The sequence below is a fragment of the Macaca thibetana genome, chromosome 19 (assembly GCF_024542745.1).
Source record: "Macaca thibetana thibetana isolate TM-01 chromosome 19, ASM2454274v1, whole genome shotgun sequence".
In the NCBI taxonomy this organism is placed as follows: Eukaryota; Metazoa; Chordata; class Mammalia; order Primates; family Cercopithecidae; genus Macaca; species Macaca thibetana.
Genome location: NC_065596.1, coordinates 54918332 through 54938781, shown reverse-complemented (window position 1 = coordinate 54938781; position 20450 = coordinate 54918332). Strand labels below are relative to the sequence as shown.

General features: G+C 39.6%; 1 pseudogene; it reads left to right on the top strand.

Annotated features, from left to right (window-relative positions):
* The first annotated feature begins 379 nt into the window (after positions 1-379).
* On the top strand, positions 380-1825 carry LOC126941735 (Y-box-binding protein 1-like; annotated as a pseudogene).
* The last annotated feature ends 18625 nt before the right edge of the window (positions 1826-20450 follow it).

Below are 20450 nucleotides of genomic sequence, written 5' to 3'. Positions count from 1 at the left end.
CTTTGTAGTTTCTACCAAAAGAGTGTTTCCAACCTGCTGAATCAAAAGAAGGGTTTCACTCTGTGAGATGAATCCACGCATCTCAAAGCAGTTTGACTGATAGCTTCTGTCCAGTTTTTATCTGGGGCTGTTTTGTTTTTCACCATAGGCCTCAATGCTACCAAAAGTCCTTTCACAGATTCTAACTAAAGAATGTTTCAAACCTGTTGTATCAAAATAAATGTTTAACTCTGTGAAATGAATCCACAAATCACAAAGCAGTTGCACAGATAGATTCTTTATAATTTTTATCTGGGGATACTTAGTTTTGCATGACATACTTCAAAGGGCTCTGGAATGTTTCTTCGCAAATTCTTCAAAAAGAATGTTTGCCAGTTTGATCGGTAGCGGGAGTGGAGAGCGAACCCCAGAGAGTCCTGAGCAGCCCCACTGCCGCCACCGGCCTAGTTACCATCACACCCCGGGAGGAGCCGCAGCTGCTGCAGCGGGCCCCAGTCACCATCACCGCAACCATGAGCAGCAAGGCCGAGACCCACCAGCAGCCCGCCGCCCCCGTGCCCCCCTGCCGCTCCCACCCTCGGTGCCGCCCACATCAAGACCGGCACTACAGGCAGCGGCCCAGGGAGCAGTGGCCCGGGCAGCCTCACATCGGCGGTGCCTGCCGGCGGGGACAAGAAGGTCATTGCAACGAAGGTTTTGGGAACAGTAAAATGGTTCAATGTAAGGAATGGATATGGTTTCGTCAAAAGGAATGACACCAAGGAAGATGTATTTGTACATCAGACTGCTGTAAAAAAGAATAACCCCAGGAAGTACCTTCGCAGTGTAGGAGATGGAGAGACTGTGGAGTTTGATGTTGTTGAAGGAGAAAAGGGTGTGGAAGCAGCAAATGTTACAGGTCCTGTTGGTGTTCCAGTTCAAGGCAGTAAATATGCAGCAGACCGTAACCATTATAGACACTATCCATGTCGTAGGGGTCCTCCATGCAATTACCAGCAAAATTACCAGAATAGTGAGAGTGGGGAAAAGAACGAGGGATCAGAGAGTGCTCCCGAAGGCCAGGCCCAACAACGACAGCCCTACTGCAGGCGAAGGTTCCCACCTTACTACATGCAGAGATGCTATGGGCGTCGACCACAGTATTCCAACCCTCCAGTGCAGGGAGAAGTGATGGAGGGTGCTGACAACCAGAGTGCAGGAGAACAAGGTAGACCAGTGAGGCAGAATATGTATCGGGAATATAGACCACGATTCTGCAGTGGCCCTCTTCGCCAAAGATAGCCTAGAGAGGATGGCAATGAAGAAGATAAAGAAAATCAAGGAGATGAGACCCAAAGTCAGCAGCCACCTCAATGTCAGTACCGCCACAACTTCAATTACCGTTGCAGACTCCCAGAAAACCCTAAACCACAAGATGGCAAAGAGACAAAAGCAGCCGATCCACCAGCTGAGAATTCGTCTGCTCCCGAGGCTGAGCAGGGCGGGGCTGAGTAAATGCCAGCTTACCATCTCTATCATCATCCGTTTTAGTCATCCAACAAGAAGAAATATGAAATTCCAGCAATAAGAAATGAACAAAAGATTGGAGCTGAAGACCTTAAGTGCTTGCTTTTTGCCCATTGACCAGAGAAATAGAACTATCTGCATTATCTATGCAGCATGGGGTTTTTATTATTTTTACCTAAAGATGTCTCTTTTTGGTAATAACAAACGTGTTTTTTAAAAAAGCCTGGTTTTTCTCAATACGCCTTTAAAAGTTTTTAAATTGTTTCGTATCTGGTCAAGTCGAGAGTTTTAAGAACTTCATTTTTAATTTGTAATAAAAGTTTACAACTTGATTTTTTCAAAAAAGTCAACAAACTGCAAGCACCTGTTAATATAGGTCTTAAATAATAATAATAATAATAATAATAGTAAAAGAATGTTTGCAAATTTCTGAATCAAAATTAACTCTTTGAGATGAATTCACACATCACAAAGCAATTGCACTGATAGTTTCTTTCCAGTTTGTATCTGGGAATGTTCGGTTTTTCATCATAGGCCTCAGTGGGATCCCAAATGTCCCTTAACAGATTCTAACAAAGGAGTGTTTCCAATCTCTTGAATTAAAAAAAAAATGTTTAAATCTGTGAGCTGAATCCACATGTCACAAAGCAGTTTCACAGATAGCTTCTTTCTAATTTGTGTCTGATAATATTCTGTTTTTCACCATAGGATCAAAATGTCCATTCACAAATTCTACCAAAAGAGTGTTGCCAACCTGCTGAATCAAAATAAGGTTTTAGCTCTGTGAGATGCATCCATACATCACAAAGCAGTTTCACAGATAGCTTCCTTCTGGTTTTTATCTGGGCATATTCTGTTTTTCACCATAGGCTTCTATAAGCTCCCAAATGTGTCCTGGCAGATTCTACCTAAAGAGTGTTTCAAACCTGCTGTGTTAAAAGAAAGGTTTAAAGAAAGGTTTAAATCTGTGAGATAAATCCACACATCACAAAGAAATTTCACAGATAGATTATTTCTAGTTTTTACCTTTGGATATTTAGTTTTTCACCATAGGTTCAAAAGGCTCCCAAATGTCCCTTCAAAAATTCTTCAAAAAGAGTATTTCTCACCTGCAGAATCATAAAAAGGCTTAACTCTGTGTGATGAATCCACACATCACAAAACAGTTTTACAGATAACTTCTTTCTAGTTTTTATCTGTGGATATTCAGTTTTTCAAAATAGGCCTCTGTAGGCTTCCAAATGTCCCTTCCAAGTTTCAATTGAAAGAGTGTTTCCTACCTGCTGATTAAAAAGAAAGGTTTAACTGTGAGATGAATCCACCCTTCAGAAAGCAGTTGCACAGACAGCTTGTTTCTAATTTTTATCTGGAGATAATCGGTTTTGGATATAATGGGCTCTAAAATGTCCTGGCGCAGATTCTACCTAAAGCCTGTTTCAGACCTGCTGAATCAAAATAAAGGTTTAACTCTGTGAGATGAGTACAGACATAGCAAATCAGTTTCACAGATAGGTTATTTCTAGTTTTTATCTGGGGATATTCAGTTTTCTTTTTTTTTTTTTTTTTTTTGAGACGGAGTCTCGCTCTGTTGCCCAGGCTGGAGTGCAGTGGCACGATCTCGGCTCACTGCAAGCTCCGCCTCCCGGGTTCACGCCATTCTCCTGCCTCAGCCTCCCGAGTAGCTGGGACTACAGGCGCCAACAACTGCGCCCGGCTAATTTTTTTTTGTATTTTTAGTAGAGACGGGGTTTCACCGTGGTCTCGATCTCCTGACCTTGTGATCCGCCCGCCTCGGCCTCCCAAAGTGCTGGGATTACAGGTGTGAGCCACCGCGCCCGGCAGATATTCAGTTTTCATCACAGGCTTCAAAGGGCTCCAAAATGTCCCTTCACGGATTCTATTCAAAGGGTGTATCCAACCTTCTGATTCAAAAGAAATTTTAACTCTGTGAATTGAAGTTTCACAACAAAAATCAGTTTCACAGAAAGCTTCTTTCCAGTTTTTATATGGGGAAATTTGGTTTTACACCATAGGCCTCAATAGACTCCAAAATGACCTTTCGCAGATTCTACAAAAAGAGTGTTTCCACCCTGCTGAATCAAAAGTAAGGTTTAATCTGTGAGATGAATCCACACATCACAAAGCTGTTTCAAAACAGCTTCTTTCTAGTTTTCCTCTGGAGATATTCAATTTTACACCTTAGGCCTCCATTGTCTCCAAAATGTCCCTTCACATATTCTACCAAAGACTGTTTCCAACCTGCTGAATCAAAAGAAAGGTTTAACTCTGTGAGATGAATCCACACAACAAAAGCAGTTTCAATGATAGCTTCTTTCTAGTTTTAATCTTGGAATATTCTGCTTTTCACTACAGGCCTCAAAGTGCTCCCGAATGTCCCTTTGCAGTTTCTTTTAATAGGATGCCTGCAACCTGGTGAATCAAAAGCAAGGTTTAACTCGGCACATTGAATCCACACATCAGAAAGCACTTTCACAGATGGCTTCTTTCTACTTTTCATCTGAGGATATTCGTTTTTCACCATAGGCCTCTAAGGAAGTTCAAATATCCCTTTGGAGATTTTACCTAAACAGAGGTTCAAACCTTCTGAATCAAAAGAAAGGTTTAACTCTTTGAGATAATGCACATGTCACAAAGAAGTTTCACAGATAGCTTCTTTCTAGCTTGTATCTGGGGATATTTGGTTTTTCAAGATAGGCCTCTATGGGCTCCCAAGTGTTCCTTAACAGATACTACCTAAAGAGTGTTTCCAGACTGCTGAATCAAAAGAAACAGTCAACTCTGTGAGATGAATCCGAACATCCCAAAGTAGTTTCACCGATGGTTTATTTCTAGTTTGTATGTCAGGGTATTTGGTTTTTCATCACAGGCCACAGAGGGCTCCCAAATGTTCCTTTGCAGATTCTACAAAAAGAATGTTTGCAACCTGCCTAATGAAAACAAATGTTTAACTCTGTGAGATGAATCCACTCATGACAAAGCAGTTTCTCAGATAGTTTCTTCCTAGTTTTTATCGTGCATATTCAGTTTTTCACCAAAGGACTCTGAGCTCTCAAATATCCCTTCAGAGATTCTACCAAAAGAGAGTTTTAAACCTGCAGAGTCAAAAAGAAATGTTTAACTCTGTGAGGTGAATTCACACAACACCAAGAATTTTTACAGATAGCATCTTTCTAGTTTTTTATCCGGGGATAGTTTTCACCATAGGCCTCTATAAGAATAAAAAATGTCCCATCACAGATTCTACCAAAAGAGAGTTTTTAACCTGCTGCAACAAAAGAAAGGTTTATCTCTGTGAGATGAATCCAAACATCACAAAGCAGTTTCACAGACAGATAGCTTCTTTCGAGTTTTTATCTGGAGATATTCAGTTTTTCACCATAGGCCACTGCAGGCTCAAAAATGTCCCTTCACACATTCTACAAAAAGAGTGCTTCAACCTGTTGAATAAAAAAAAAAAAAAAAAGGTTTAACTATGTGAATTGAATCCACACATCACAAAACAGTTTCACAGATAGCTTCTTTTTGGTTTTCATCTGGGGATATTCAGTTTTTCACCATAGTCCTCAATGTACTCCAAAATGACCCTTTGCAGATTCCATCAGAAGAGTGTTTCCAACCTGCTGAATCAAAAGAAAGTTTTATCTCTGTGAGATGAATCCAGACATCACAATGCATTTTAGCAGATGGCTTCTCTCCATTTTTTATTTAGGGATATTTGGTTCTTCAGCAAAGGCCTCAAAGGGCTCCCAATGTTCCTTCACAGATGCTACCAACAGAATATTTCCAACCTGCTGAATAATAACTAAAAAAAAAATGGTTTAACTCCGTGAGATAAATCCACACATCACAAAGCAGTTTCACAGATAGCTTCTTCATAGTTTTTATCTGGGGATATTTGGTTTATCACCACAGGCCTCAAAGGGCTCCAAAATGACCCTTTGTAGATTCTACCAACACACTGCTTCCAACCTGAGGAATCAAAAGAAAGATTTAACTCTGTTATATGAATCCACACATCACAAAGCAGTTTCACAGATAGCTTCTTCCTAGTTATTATCTTGGAATATTCTCCTTCTTTTGAGTTTTATTCTGGGGATATTTGGTTTTTCACTACAAGCCTCAAGAAGCTCCCAAATGTCTTTTTGGAGATTCTATTAAAAGAATGTTTGCAACCTTCAGAATAAAAGAAATGTTTCACTCTGTGAGATGAATCCATGCATCAGGAAGAAGTTTGACAAATAGTTTCTTTTGAGTTTTTATCCAAGGATATTCAGTTTTTCACCACAGGCCTCTATGGGTTTTCAAATATCCCTTCACAGATTCTATCTAAAAAGTGATTCAAACCTGATGAATTAAAAGAAACATTGAACTCTTTGAGAAGAATGCACACACAACAAAGAATTTTCACAGGTAGTTGCTTTATAGTTTTTATCTGGGGATATTTGAATTTTCATTATAGGCCTCTATGAACTCCCAAATGTCCCTTCATGGATTCTACCTAAAGAGTGTTTCACACCTGCTCTATCAAAAGTTGGTTTAACTCTGTGAGATGAACCCACCTGTCACAAAGCAGTTTCACAGATAGCTTCCTTCTAGATTTTATATGGGGATATTTTGATTTTCACTATAGGTTTCAGAGCCCGAAAATGTCCCTTCATGGATTCTATCAAAAGAGTGTTTCCAACCTGGTGAATCAAAAGAAACGTTTAACTCTGTGAGGTGAATTCACACATTGCAATGCAATTTCACAGATAGCTTCTTTCGAGTTTTTATCTGGGGATATTCTGTTTTTCACCATAGGCCTCTATGGGTTCCCCAAAGTCCCTTCGCAGATTTTATCAAAACAAAGGTTTAACTCTGTGAGATGAATCCACACATCACAAAACAGTTTCAGAGATGGCTTCTTTCTAGGTGTTATTGGAGGTTTTTCAGTTTTTCACCACCACAGGCCTCAAAATTCTCCCAAATGCCCCTTTGCAAATACCACAAAAACAGTGTTTCAAAACTGTTGAATCAAAAGAAAGGTTTAAATCAGTGAGATGAATCCACACATCACAAAGCAGTTTCACAGTTAGCTTCCCTTCAGTTTTTATCAGCAGATATTCAATTTTTAAACATAGGCCTTTATGGGCTCACAAATGTCCCTCCACAGATTCTACCTAAGGAGCATTTTCAAACCTGCTGCACCAAAAGAAAGGTTTTGCTCTGTGAAATGAATCCACACATCACAAATGAGATTCACAGGTAGATTCATTCTATTTTTTATCTGGGGATATTTGGTTTTTCACCATAGGCGTCTATGGGCTCCCAAATGTCCCTTCGCAGATTCTATCAAAACAACATTTCTAATCTGTTGATGCAAAAAGAAGTTTATCTTGTGAGATGAATCCACACATCACAAAGTAGTTTCACAGATAGCTGCTTTCCAGTTTTTACCTGTGGATATTCATTTTTACACCATAGATATCTATCGGCTCCCAAATGTCCTTTCGGAGGCTGTACCTAAAGACAGTGTCAAACATCCAATATCAAAAGAAAGGCTTAATTCTGTGAGATTAATCCACACATCACAAAGCCATTTCACTGATAGCTTATTTCTAATTTTTATCTGGGGATTTTCAATTTCTACTACAGATTTCAATGTTCTTTCAAATGTCCCTATGAAAATTCTACAAAAAGAGTGTTTCCAACCTGCTGAATCAAAAGAAAAGTTTACCTCTGTGAGATGAATCCACGCATAACAAAACAGTTTCACTGATGGTGTATTTCTACTTTTTATCTTGGGACATTCAGTTTTTCACCATAGGACTCAATTGGCTCTCAAATGTACCTTTGTAGATTCTACCAAAACAGTGTTTCCAACTTGCTGAATCAAAAGAAAGGTTTAGCTCTGTGAGATGACCTCACACATCTCAAAGAAGTTTCACACATAACTTCTTTCTAGTATTTTTCCGGGGATATGCAGTTTTTCACCATAGTCTTCTAATGCCAAAAAAAATTGTCTTTTCACAGATTCTACCTAAAGAGTATTTCAAACAGACTCTATAAAAAAATTGTTAACCTCAGGGAGATGAATCCATACATCACAAAGCAGTTTCACAGACAGTTTCTTATAAGGTGTATCTGGGGATATACTGTTTTTCACCACAGGCCTTAAATGGCTCCCAAATGTAGCTTCGCAGATTCTACCAAAACAGTATTTCCAATTGCTGAATCAAAAGAAAGGTTTAACTCTGTGAGATGAATCCACACAGCATAAAGCAGTTTTATAGCTAGCTTCTTTCTAGCTTTTATTTGGAGATATTTGGTTTTTCACCATATGCCTTTATGGACTACCAAATGTCCCGTTACAGAGTCTCACTAAAGAGTGTTTCAAACTTGCATAATCAAAAGAATGGGGGGGGGGGCGGAGCAAGATGGCCGAATAGGAGCAGCTCCCGTCTCCAACTCCCAGCGCGAGCGACACAGAAGACCGGTGATTTCTGCATTTTCAACTGAGGTACTGGGTTCATCTCACTGGGGAGTGCCGGACGAACGGTGCTGGTCAGCTGCTGCAGCCCGACCAGCAACAGCTGAAGCAGGGCGAGGCATTGCCTCACCTGAGAAGTGCAAGAGGGAAGGGAGTCCCTTTTCCTAGCGAGGGGAACTGAGACACAACACCTGGAAAATCGGGTAACTCCCACCCCAATACTGCGCTTTAAGCAAACAGGCACACCAGGAGATCATATCCCACACCTGGCCGGGAGGGTCCCACGCCCATGGAGCCTCCCTCATTGCTAGCACAGCAGTCTGTGATCTACCGGCAAGGCAGCAGCGAGGCTGGGGGAGGGGCGCCCGCCATTGCTGAGGCTTAAGTAGGTAAACAAAGCTGCTGGGAAGCTCGAACTGGGTGGAGCTCACAGCAGCTCAAGGAAACCTGCCTGTCTCTGTAGACTCCACCTCTGGGGACAGGGCACAGTAAACTAAACAAACGCAGCAGACACCTCTGCAGACGCAAACGACTCTGTCTGACAGCTTTGAAGAGAGCAGTGGATCTCCCATCACGGAGGTTGAGATCTGAGAAGGGACAGACTCCCTGCTCAAGTGGGTCCCTGACCCATGAGTAGCCTAACTGGGAGACATCCCCCACTAGGGGCAGTCTGACACCCCACACCTCACAGGGAGGAGTACACCCCTGAGAGGAAGCTTCCAAAGCAAGAATCAGACAGGTACACTCGCTGTTCAGAAATATTGTATCTTCTGCAGCCTCTGCTGCTGATACCCAGGCAAACAGGGTCTGGCGTGGACCTCAAGCAATCTCCAACAGACCTACAGCTGAGGGTCCTGACTGTTAGAAGGAAAACTATCAAACAGGAAGGACACCTACACCAAAACCCCATCAGTACATCACCATCATCAAAGACCAGAGGCAGATAAAACCACAAAGATGGGGAAAAAGCAGGGCAGAAAAGCTGGAAATTCAAAAAATAAGAGTGCATCTCCCCCGGCAAAGGAGCACAGCTCATTGCCAGCAACGGATCAAAGCTGGACGGAGAATGACTTTGAAGAGATGAGAGAAGAAGGCTTCAGTCCATCAAATTTCTCAGAGCTAAAGGAGGAATTACGTACCCAGCGCAAAGAAACTAAAAATCTTGAAAAAAAAGTGGAAGAATTGATGGCTAGAGTAATTAATGCAGAGAAGGTCCTAAACGAAATGAAAGAGATGAAAACCATGACACGAGAAATACGTGACAAATGCACAAGCTTCAGTAACCGACTCGATCAACTGGAAGAAAGAGTATCTGCGATTGAGGATCAAATGAATGAAATGAAGCGAGAAGAGAAACCAAAAGAAAAAAAGAAGAAAAAGAAATGAACAAAGCCTGCAAGAAGTATGGGATTATGTAAAAAGACCAAATCTACGTCTGATTGGGGTGCCTGAAAGTGAGGGGGAAAATGGAACCAAGTTAGAAAACACTCTTCAGGATATCATCCAGGAGAACTTCCCCAACCTAGTAGGGCAGGCCAACATTCAAATCCAGGAAATACAGAGAACGCCACAAAGATACTCCTCGAGAAGAGCAACTCCAAGACACATAATTGCCAGATTCACCAAAGTTGAAATGAAGGAAAAAATCTTAAGGGCAGCCAGAGAGAAAGGTCGGGTTACCCACAAAGGGAAGCCCATCAGACTAACAGCAGATCTCTCGGCAGAAACTCTCCAAGCCAGAAGAGAGTGGGGGCCAATATTCAACATTCTTAAAGAAAAGAATTTTAAACCCAGAATTTCATATCCAGCCAAACTAAGTTTCATAAGTGAAGGAGAAATAAAATCCTTTACAGATAAGCAAATGCTTAGAGATTTTGTCACCACTAGGCCTGCCTTACAAGAGACCCTGAAGGAAGCACTAAACATGGAAAGGAACAACCGGTACCAGCCATTGCAAAAACATGCCAAAATGTAAAGACCATCGAGGCTAGGAAGAAACTGCATCAACTAACGAGCAAAATAACCAGTTAATATCATAATGGCAGGATCAAGTTCACACATAACAATCTTAACCTTAAATGTAAATGGACTAAATGGTCCAATTAAAAGACACAGACTGGCAAACTGGATAAAGAGTCAAGACCCATCGGTCTGCTGTATTCAGGAGACCCATCTCACACGCAGAGACATACATAGGCTCAAAATGAAGGGATGGAGGAAGATTTACCAAGCAAATGGAGAACAAAAAAAAGCAGGGGTAGCAATACTAGTCTCTGATAAAACAGACTTTAAACCATCAAGGATCAAAAGAGACAAAGAAGGCCATTACATAATGGTAAAGGGATCAATTCAACAGGAAGAGCTAACTATCCTAAATATATATGCACCCAATACAGGAGCACCCAGATTCATAAAGCAAGTCCTTAGAGACTTACAAAGAGACTTAGACTCCCATACAATAATAATGGGAGACTTCAACACTCCACTGTCAACATTAGACAGATCAACGAGACAGAAAGTTAACAAGGATATCCAGGAATTGAACTCATCTCTGCAGCAAGCAGACCTAATAGACATCTATAGAACTCTCCACCCACCCCAAATCAACAGAATATACATTCTTCTCAGCACCACATCATACTTACTCCAAAATTGACGACGTAATTGGAAGTAAAGCACTCCTCAGCAAATGTACAAGAACAGAAATTATAACAAACTGTCTCTCAGACCACAGTGCAATCAAACTAGAACTCAGGACTAAGAAACTCAATCAAAACCGCTCAACTACATGGAAACTGAACAACCTGCTCCTGAATGACTACTGGGTACATAACGAAATGAAGGCAGAAATAAAGATGTTCTTTGAAACCAATGAGAACAAAGATACAACATACCAGAATCTCTGGGACACATTTAAAGCAGTGTGTAGAGGGAAATTTATAGCACTAAATGCCCACAAGAGAAAGCAGGAAAGATCTAAAATTGACACTCTAACATCGCAATTAAAAGAACTAGAGAAGCAAGAGCAAACACATTCAAAAGCTAGCAGAAGGCAAGAAATACCTAAGATCAGAGCAGAACTGAAGGAGATAGAGACACAAAAACTCTCCAAAAAATCAATGAATCCAGGAGTTGGTTTTTTGAAAAGATCAACAAAATTGACAGACCACTAGCCAGACTAATAAAGAAGAAAAGAGAGAAGAATCAAATCGACACAATTAAAAATGATAAAGGGGATATCACCACCGACCCCACAGAAATACAAACTACCATCAGAGAATACATAAACACCTCTACGCAAATAAACTGGAAAACCTAGAAGAAATGGATAATTTCCTGGACACTTACACTCTTCCAAGACTAAACCAGGAAGAAGTTGAATCCCTGAATACACCAATAGCAGGCTCTGAAATTGATAGCAACAATTAATAGCCTACCAACCAAAAAAAGGACTGATGGATTCACAGCTGAATTCTACCAGAGGTACAAGGAGGAGTTGGTACCATTCCTTCTGAAACTATTCCAATCAATAGAAAAAGAGGGAATCCTCTCTAACTCATTTTATGAGGACAACATCCTCCTGATACCAAAGCCTGGCAGAGACACAACAAAAAAAGAGAATTTTAGACCAATATCCCTGATGAACATCTATGCAAAAATCCTCAATAAAATACTGGCAAACCGGATTCAGCAACACATCAAAAAGCTTATCCACCATGATCAAGTGGGCTTCATCCCTGGGATGCAAGGCTGGTTCAACATTCGCAAATCAATAAACATAATCCAGCATATAAACAGAACCAAAGACAAGAACCACATGATTATCTCAATAGATGCAGAAAAGGCTTTTGACAAAATTCAACAGCCCTTCATGCTAAAAACGCTCAATAAATTCGGTATTGATGGAACGTACCTCAAAATAATAAGAGCTAGTTATGACAAACCCACAGCCAATATCATACTGAATGGGCAAAAACTGGAAAAATTCCCTTTGAAAACTGGCACAAGACAGGGATGCCCTCTCTCACCACTCCTATTCAACATAGTGTTGGAAGTTCTGGCTAGGGCAATCAGGCAAGAGAAAGAAATCAAGGGTATTCAGTTAGGAAAAGAAGAAGTCAAATTGTCTCTGTTTGCAGATGACATGATTGTATATTTAGAAAACCCCATCGTCTCAGCCCAAAATCTCCTTAAGCTGATAAGAAACTTCAGCAAAGTCTCAGGATACAAAATTAATGTGCAAAAATCACAAGCATTCTTATACACCAGTAACAGACAAACAGAGAGCCAAATCAGGAATGAACTTCCATTCACAATTGCTTCAAAGAGAATCAAATACCTAGGAATCCAACTTACAAGGGATGTAAAGGACCTCTTCAAGGAGAACTACAAACCACTGCTCAGTGAAATCAAAGAGGACACAAACAAATGGAAGAACATACCATGCTCATGGATAGGAAGAATCAATATCGTGAAAATGGCCATACTGCCCAAGGTAATTTACAGATTCAATGCCATCCCCATCAAGCTACCAATGACTTTGTTCACAGAATTGGAAAAAACTGCTTTAAAGTTCATATGGAACCAAAAAAGAGCCCGCATCTCCAAGACAATCCTAAGTCAAAAGAACAAAGCTGGAGGCATCACGCTACCTGACTTCAAACTATACTACAAGGCTACAGTAACCAAAACAGCATGGTACTGGTACCAAAACAGAGATATAGACCAATGGAACAGAACAGAGTCCTCAGAAATAATACCACACATCTACAGCCATTTGATCTTTGACAAACCTGAGAGAAACAAGAAATGGGGAAAGGATTCCCTATTTAATAAATGCTGCTGGGAAAATTGGCTATCCATAAGTAGAAAGCAGAAACTGGATCCTTTCCTTACTCCTTATACGAAAATTAATTCAAGATGGATTAGAGACTTAAATGTTAGACCTAATACCATAAAAATCCTAGAGGAAAACCTAGGTAGTACCATTCAGGACATAGGCACGGGCAAAGGCTTCATGTCTAAAACACCAAAAGCAACGGCAGCAAAAGCCAAAATTGACAAATGGGATCTCATTAAACTAAAGAGCTTCTGCACAGCAAACGAAACTACCATCAGAGTGAACAGGCAACCTACAGAATGGGAGAAAATTTTTGCAATCTACTCATCTGACAAAGGGCTAATAACCAGAACCTACAAAGAACTCAAACAAATTTACAAGAAAAAAACAAACAACCCCATCAAAAAGTGGGCAAAGGATATGAACAGACATTTCTCAAAAGAAGACATTCATACAGCCAACAGACACATGAAAAAATGCTCATCATCACTGGCCATCACAGAAATGCAAATCAAAACCACAATGAGATACCATCTCACACCAGTTAGAATGGCGATCATTAAAAAGTCAGGAAACAACAGGTGCTGGAGAGGATGTGGAGAAATAGGAACACTTTTACACTGTTGGTGGGATTGTAAACTAGTTCAACCATTATGGAAAACAGTATGGCGATTCCTCAAGGATCTAGAACTAGATGTACCATATGACCCAGCCATCCCATTACTGGGTATATACCCAAAGGATTATAAATTATGCTGCTATAAAGACACATGCACACGTATGTTTATTGCGGCACTATTCACAATAGCAAAGACTTGGAATCAACCCAAATGTCCATCAGTGACAGATTGGATTAAGAAAATGTGGCACATATACACCATGGAATACTATGCAGCCATCAAAAGGGATGAGTTTGAGTCCTTTGTAGGGACTTGGATGCAGCTGGAAACCATCATTCTTAGCAAACTATCACAAGAACAGAAAACCAAACACCGCATGTTCTCACTCATAGGTGGGAACTGAACAATGAGATCACTCGGACTCAGGAAGGGGAACATCACACACCGGGGCCTATCATGGGGAGGGGGGGGAGGGGGGAGGGATTGCATTGGGAGTTATACCTGATGTAAATGACGAGTTGATGGGTGCAGCACAGCAACATGGCACAAGTATACATATGTAACAAACCTGCACGTTATGCACATGTACCCTACAACTTAAAGTATAATAATAATAAATAAATTAAAAAAAATAAAAAATAAAAAAAATAAAATGTAACAGGTCAAAAAAAAAAAAAAAAAAAAAAAAAAGAATGGTGGAACTCCGTAAGATGAATCCACACATCAGAAAACAGTTTCACAGATAGATTTCTTCTAGTTTTTATCTGGGGATATTCAGTTTTTCACCATAGGCCTTAAATGGCTCCCAAATGTCCCTTCACAGATTCTAAGAAAACAGTGCTTACAATTCCTGAATCAAGGGAAAAGTTTAACTCTGTGAGATGAATTCACACAGCACTAAGCAGTTTCATAGACAGATTCTTTCTAGTTTTTATATGGAGATTTGGTTTTTTCACCAGAGGCCTTTATATATTACCAAATGTCCCTTCGCAGATTCTCCCTAAAGAGTGTTTCAAACTCGCAAAAACAAAAGAATGGTATAACTCTGTAAGATGAATCCACACGTTATAAAACAATTTCACAGAAATCTTCCTTCTAGTTTTCATCTGGGGATATTTTGGTTTTCACCACATGCCCCAAATGGCAGCCAAATGTCCCTTCACATATTCTACCTAAAGAGTGATTCAAACTTGCTCTATCAAAAGAAAAGTTTAATTCTGTGAGATAAATACACACATCACAAAGCAGTTTCACAGATAGCTTCTTTCCAGTTTTTATCTGTGGATACTTGGTTTTTCAACATAGGCCTCTTTGGTCTCCAAAATGTCCCTTCACAGATTCTACCAAAAGAGTGTTTCCAACTCGCTGAATCAAAAGAAACTTTTATCTTTGTTGTATTAATCCACACATCACAAAGCAGATTCACATAGTTTCTTTCGAGTTTTTATCTGGGGATACTCTGTTTTTCACCATAGGCCTCAAAGGACTCCCAAATATCCCTTCTCAGATTCTCAGGTTAAAAAGAATGTTTTTAACCTGTTGAATGAAAAGAAAGCTTTATTTCTGTGAGATGAATCCACACATTACTATGCAGTTTCACAGATAGTTTATTTGTAGTTTTTATCTGGGGATATTTGATAAATCACTGTAGGCTTCTGTGTTTTTCAAATATCCCTTCACAGATTCTACAAAAAGAGTGTTTGCAACCTGGTGAATCATAAGAAAGGTTTAACTCTGTGGGCCTAATTCACACATCACAAAAGCAGTTTCAGAGATAGATCCTTGCTAGTTTTTATCTGGCGATATTCTCTTTTACACTATAGGCCTCAATGGGCTCCCAAATGTCCCTATGCAGAGTCCATGAAAAGAGTGTTTCCAACCTGTTGAATCAAAAGAAAGCTTTAACTCTGTGAGATGAATCCACATATCACAATACAGTTTCACAGATCGCTTCTTTCTAGTTTTTTCTGGGAATATTCAGTTTTTCATTATAGGCTTCTACAGTTTCCAAATGTCCCTTCCCAGATTCCACAAAGAGTATTGTCAATGTGGTGAATAAAAAGAAAGGGTTAACTCTGTGAACTGAATCCATACATCAAAAAGAAATTTCACAGATCACTTCTTTCTAGGTTTTATCTGGGGATTTTCTGTTTTTCACCATAGGCCTCAATGGGCTCCCAAATGTCCCTTTGCAGATACTACAAAAAGAGTGTTTCCAACTTGTTGAAAGAAAAGAAAGTTTTCACACTGTGAGATGAATGCACACACCACAGAGAAGATTCACAGATAGCTTCTTCACAGTTCTTATCCGGGGTATTCTCTTTTTCACCATAGGCTTCTAGGGGTTCCAAAATGTCCCTTCATAGATTCTGCAATAAGAGTGTGTCCAACATGCTAAATCATAAGAAGGGTTTATCTCTGTGAGATGAATCCACACATCACAAAGGAGCTTCACTGATAGCTTATTTCTAGTTTTTATCTTGGGATATTAGGTTTTTCACCCTAGCCCTCAATGGGCCTTCAAATGTCTTTTTGCAGATTCTACCAAAATTTTTTTTTCAATCTGCTGAATCAAAAGACAAGTGTAATTATGTGGGATCAATGCACACATCAGAAAGCAGTTTCATAGATAGCTTCTCTCTAGTCTTTATATGGAGAAATACTGTTTTTCTCCATACTCCTCAAAGTCTTAAAATGTATCATCTCAGATTATAGAAAGAGTGTTTCCAATCTGCTGAGTCAAAAGAGAGGTGTAAATATGTGAGATTAATCCACACATGACAATGCAGTTTCACATATAGATTATTTCCGGTTTTTGTCCTGGGATGTTTGGTTTTCACCATAGACCTGAATGGGCTTCCAAATATCCCTTTGCAGATTCTACAAAAAGAGTGACCCATACCTACTGAATCAAAAGAAAGGTTTACCTCTGTGAGGTGAATCCACACATCACAAACCCTTTCACTGATAGATTCTTTCTATTTTTTATCTTGGGATGTTCAGTTTTTCACCCCAGGCTTCAATGGGCTCCAAAATGTCCCTTCACAGATTTTACCAAAAGAGTTTTCAATCTTCTGAATCAAAAGAAAGGTTTAATTCTGTGAGATCAATCCACACATCAAAAGGAAGTTTCAATGATACCTTCTTTCTAGCTTTTATCTGGGGATATTTGGTTTTTCACAATGGGCCTCAACGGGCTCTGAAAGTCCCTTCACAGTTTTTACCAAAAGAGTGTTTCCAATCTGCTGTATCAAAAGAAAGGTTTAACTCTATGAGATGTATATACACATCACATAGCAGTTTTACGGGTTGCTTCTTTCTAGTTTTTATCTGAGGGTATTCAGATTTTCAACAGAGGCTGCAAGGGCTTCCAAATATCCCTTTGCAGATTCTACCAAAAGAGTATTTCCAATGTGGTGATCAAAAGAAAGGTTTTACTCTATGAGATGAATCCACACATCACTAGAAAGTTTCACAAATAGATTCTTTCTAGTTTTTATCTGCGGATATCCTGTTTTTCACTATAGGCCTCTATGGGCCCCCAAATGTCCCTTTGCAGATTCTACCTAGGGAGTTTCAAACTTGCTGTATCAAAAGAAATGTCTAACTCTGTGCTATGAATCCACACATCACAAAGCAGTTTCACAGATAGATTCTTTCTAGTTTTTATTGGGGAATATTCAGTTTTTCACTACAGGCCTCACTGGGCTCCCATATGTCCCTTTGCAGATTCTATAAAAAGAGTGTTTCAAACCTGCTGTATCAAAAGAAAGGTTTATCTTTGTGAGATGTATCCAGACATCACAAAGAAGTTTCACAGACAGTTTCTTTCTAGTTTTTATCTGAGAATACACAGTTTTGCACCATAGGCTTCTATGGGCTCCTAAATGTCCTTTCACAGATTCTACCTAAGAAGTGTTTCACACCCGCTGTATCATAAGATAGTATAAATTTTGTGAGATAAATCCACACAACACAAAGCAGTTTCAGAGATAGCTTCTTTCTAGTTTTTGTCTGGGGATATTCTATTTCTCACCATAGGCCTCAACGGGCTCCGAAATGTTTCTTTGTAGAAACTACCAAAGGAGTGTTTCCAACCTGCTGAAACAAAATAAAGGTTTTACTCATAAAGGTGGATCCACACACCACTAGGCAGTTTCACACATTTTTTTTTTTCTAGTTTGGAGATATTCGGTTTTTCACCATAGACCTCAATGGGTCTTAAATATCCCCTTGCAGATTTTACAAAAAGAGTGTTTTTAACCTGCTGAATGAAAAGAACAGTTATACTCTGTGAGATGAATCCACACATCACAATGCAGAATTACAGAAAGCTTCTTTCTAGCTTTTATTTCTGGATATTTGGTTTTTCACTACAGGCCTCAAAGGGCTCCCAAACATCCCTTTGCAGATTCTACCAAGACAGTGTTTCCCACCTACTGAATCAGGAAAAAAATTAACTCTGTGAAATGAATCATTTCACAGATAACTTCTTTCCACTTTTTTTCTGCAGATATTCGGTGTTTCACCATAGGCCTCTATGGCTCCCAAATGTCCCTTTGCAGTTCGACATAAAGAGTGTTTCAAAGTTGCTGTGTCAAAAATAAAATTTAACTCTGTTAAATGAATTCACACATCACAAAGCAGTTTCACAGATAGCTTCCTTCTAATTTTTATCTGGGGATATTTTGTTTTTCACCCTGGGCCTCAGTGGTTTCTGAATATCCCGTTGCAGATTCTACCAAAGGAGCATTTCCAACGTGCTGAATAAAAAGAAAGGTTTTACACTATGAGATGAATCCACATATCACAAGGCAATTTCACAGATAGCTTCTTTCTTGTTTTTATCTGGGGATATTCAGTTTTTCACCATAGGTCTCTATGAGTTCCCAAATGTCCATTCGCAGATTCTAACAAAACAGTGTTTCAAATCTGCTGAATTAAAAGAAACCCTTTAATTGTGAGATGAACCCCACATCACAAAGCAGTTTCACAGATAGCTGCTTTCTAGTTTTTACCTGGGGATATTCAGTTTTACACCATAGGCCTCTATGGGTTCCCAAATGTCCCTTGGCAGACTACTCCTAAAGAGAATGTCAAACTTCCAGTATTGAAAGAAAGGTTTAACTTTGTGAGATGAATCCACACATCACAAAGGAGTTTCACATATAGCTTATTTCTAGTTGTTCTCTGGGGATATTCATATTCCACCATAGGCCTCAATGAGCTCCCAAATGTTCCTGTGCAGATTCTACAAAAAGAGTGTTTCCAACCTGCTGAATCAAAGAAAGATTTACTTCTGTGAGAAAAATCCACACATAACAAAGCAGTTTCACTGATGGCTTCTTTTTAGCTTTTTTCTTGGGGCATTCAATTTTTCACTATAGGCCTCAATTGGCTCCCAAATGTCCCTTCACAGATTCTACCAAAACAGTGTTTCCAACTTGCTGAACCAAAAGAGAGGTTTAATTCCATGAAATGAATTCACATATCACAAAGAAGTTTCAGGCATAGCTTATTTCAATTTCTTTTTTTTTTCTGGGGATATTCGTTTTTTCACCATGGTCCTCTAACGGCGGCAAAATGTGTCTTTGCAGATTTTCTTGTATAAGTGTTTCAAACCTACTCTATCAAAATAAATGTTTAAACTCTGTGAGATGGATCGATACATCAGAAAGCAGTTTCACAGATAGCTTCTTTCAAGTTTTTTTCTGTGATATCCTGTTTTTCACCACAGTCCTTAAATGGCTCCCAAATGTACCCTTGCAGATTCTACCAACAGTGTTTCCAACCTGCTGAATCAAAAGAAATTTTTGCCATCTACTCATCTGACAAAGGGCTAATACCCAGAATCTACAAAGAACTCAACAAATTTACAAGAAAAAAACAAACAACCCCATCAAAAAGTGGGCAAAGGATATGAACAGACATTTCTCAAAAGAAGACATTCATACAGCCAACAGACACATGAAAAAATGCTCATCATCACTGGCCATCAGAGAAATGCAAATCAAAACCACAATGAGATACTATCTCACACCAGTCAGAATGGTGATCATTAAAAAGTCAGGAAACAACAGGTGCTGGAGAGGATGTGGAGAAATAGGAACACTTTTACACTGTTGGTGGGATTGTAAACTAGTTCAACCATTATGGAAAACAGTATGGCATTACCTCAAGGATCTAGAACTAGATGTACCATATGACCCAGCCATCCCATTACTGGGTATATACCCAAAGGATTATAAATCATGCTGCTATAAAGACACATGCACACGTATGTTGATTGCGGCACTATTCACAATAGGAAAGACTTGGAATCAACCCAAATGTCCATCAGTGACAGACTGGATTAAGAAAATGTGGCACATATACACCATGGAATACTATGCAGCCATAAAAAAGGATGAGTTTGTGTCCTTTGTAGGGACATGGATGCAGCTGGAAACCATCATTCTCAGCAAAGTATCACAAGAACAGAAAACCAAACACCGCATGTTCTCACTCATAGGTGGGAACTGAACAATGAGATCACTTGGACTCAGGAAGGGGAATATCACACACCGGGGCCTATCATGGGGAGAGGGGAGGGGGGAGGGATTGCATTGGGAGTTATACCTGATGTAAATGACGAGTTGATGGGTGCTGACGAGTTGATGGGTGCAGCACAGCAACATGGCACAAGTATACATATGTAACAAACCTGCACATTATGCACATGTACCCTAGAACTTAAAGTATAATAATAATAATAAATAAATAAATAAAAATAAAAAAATAAAAAAAGAGAAAGTTTAATTTTGTGAGATGAATTCACACAGCATGAAGCAGTTTCATAGACAACTTCTTTCTAGTTTTTATCAGGATATTTAGTTTTTTGTCATTGCCCTCAAAAGGCTCCTGAATGTCCCCTCACATATTCTACCAAAAGAGTGTTTCCAAACTGCTAAATCAAAAGAATGGTTTAAATCTATCAGATGAATGTATTTTTCTA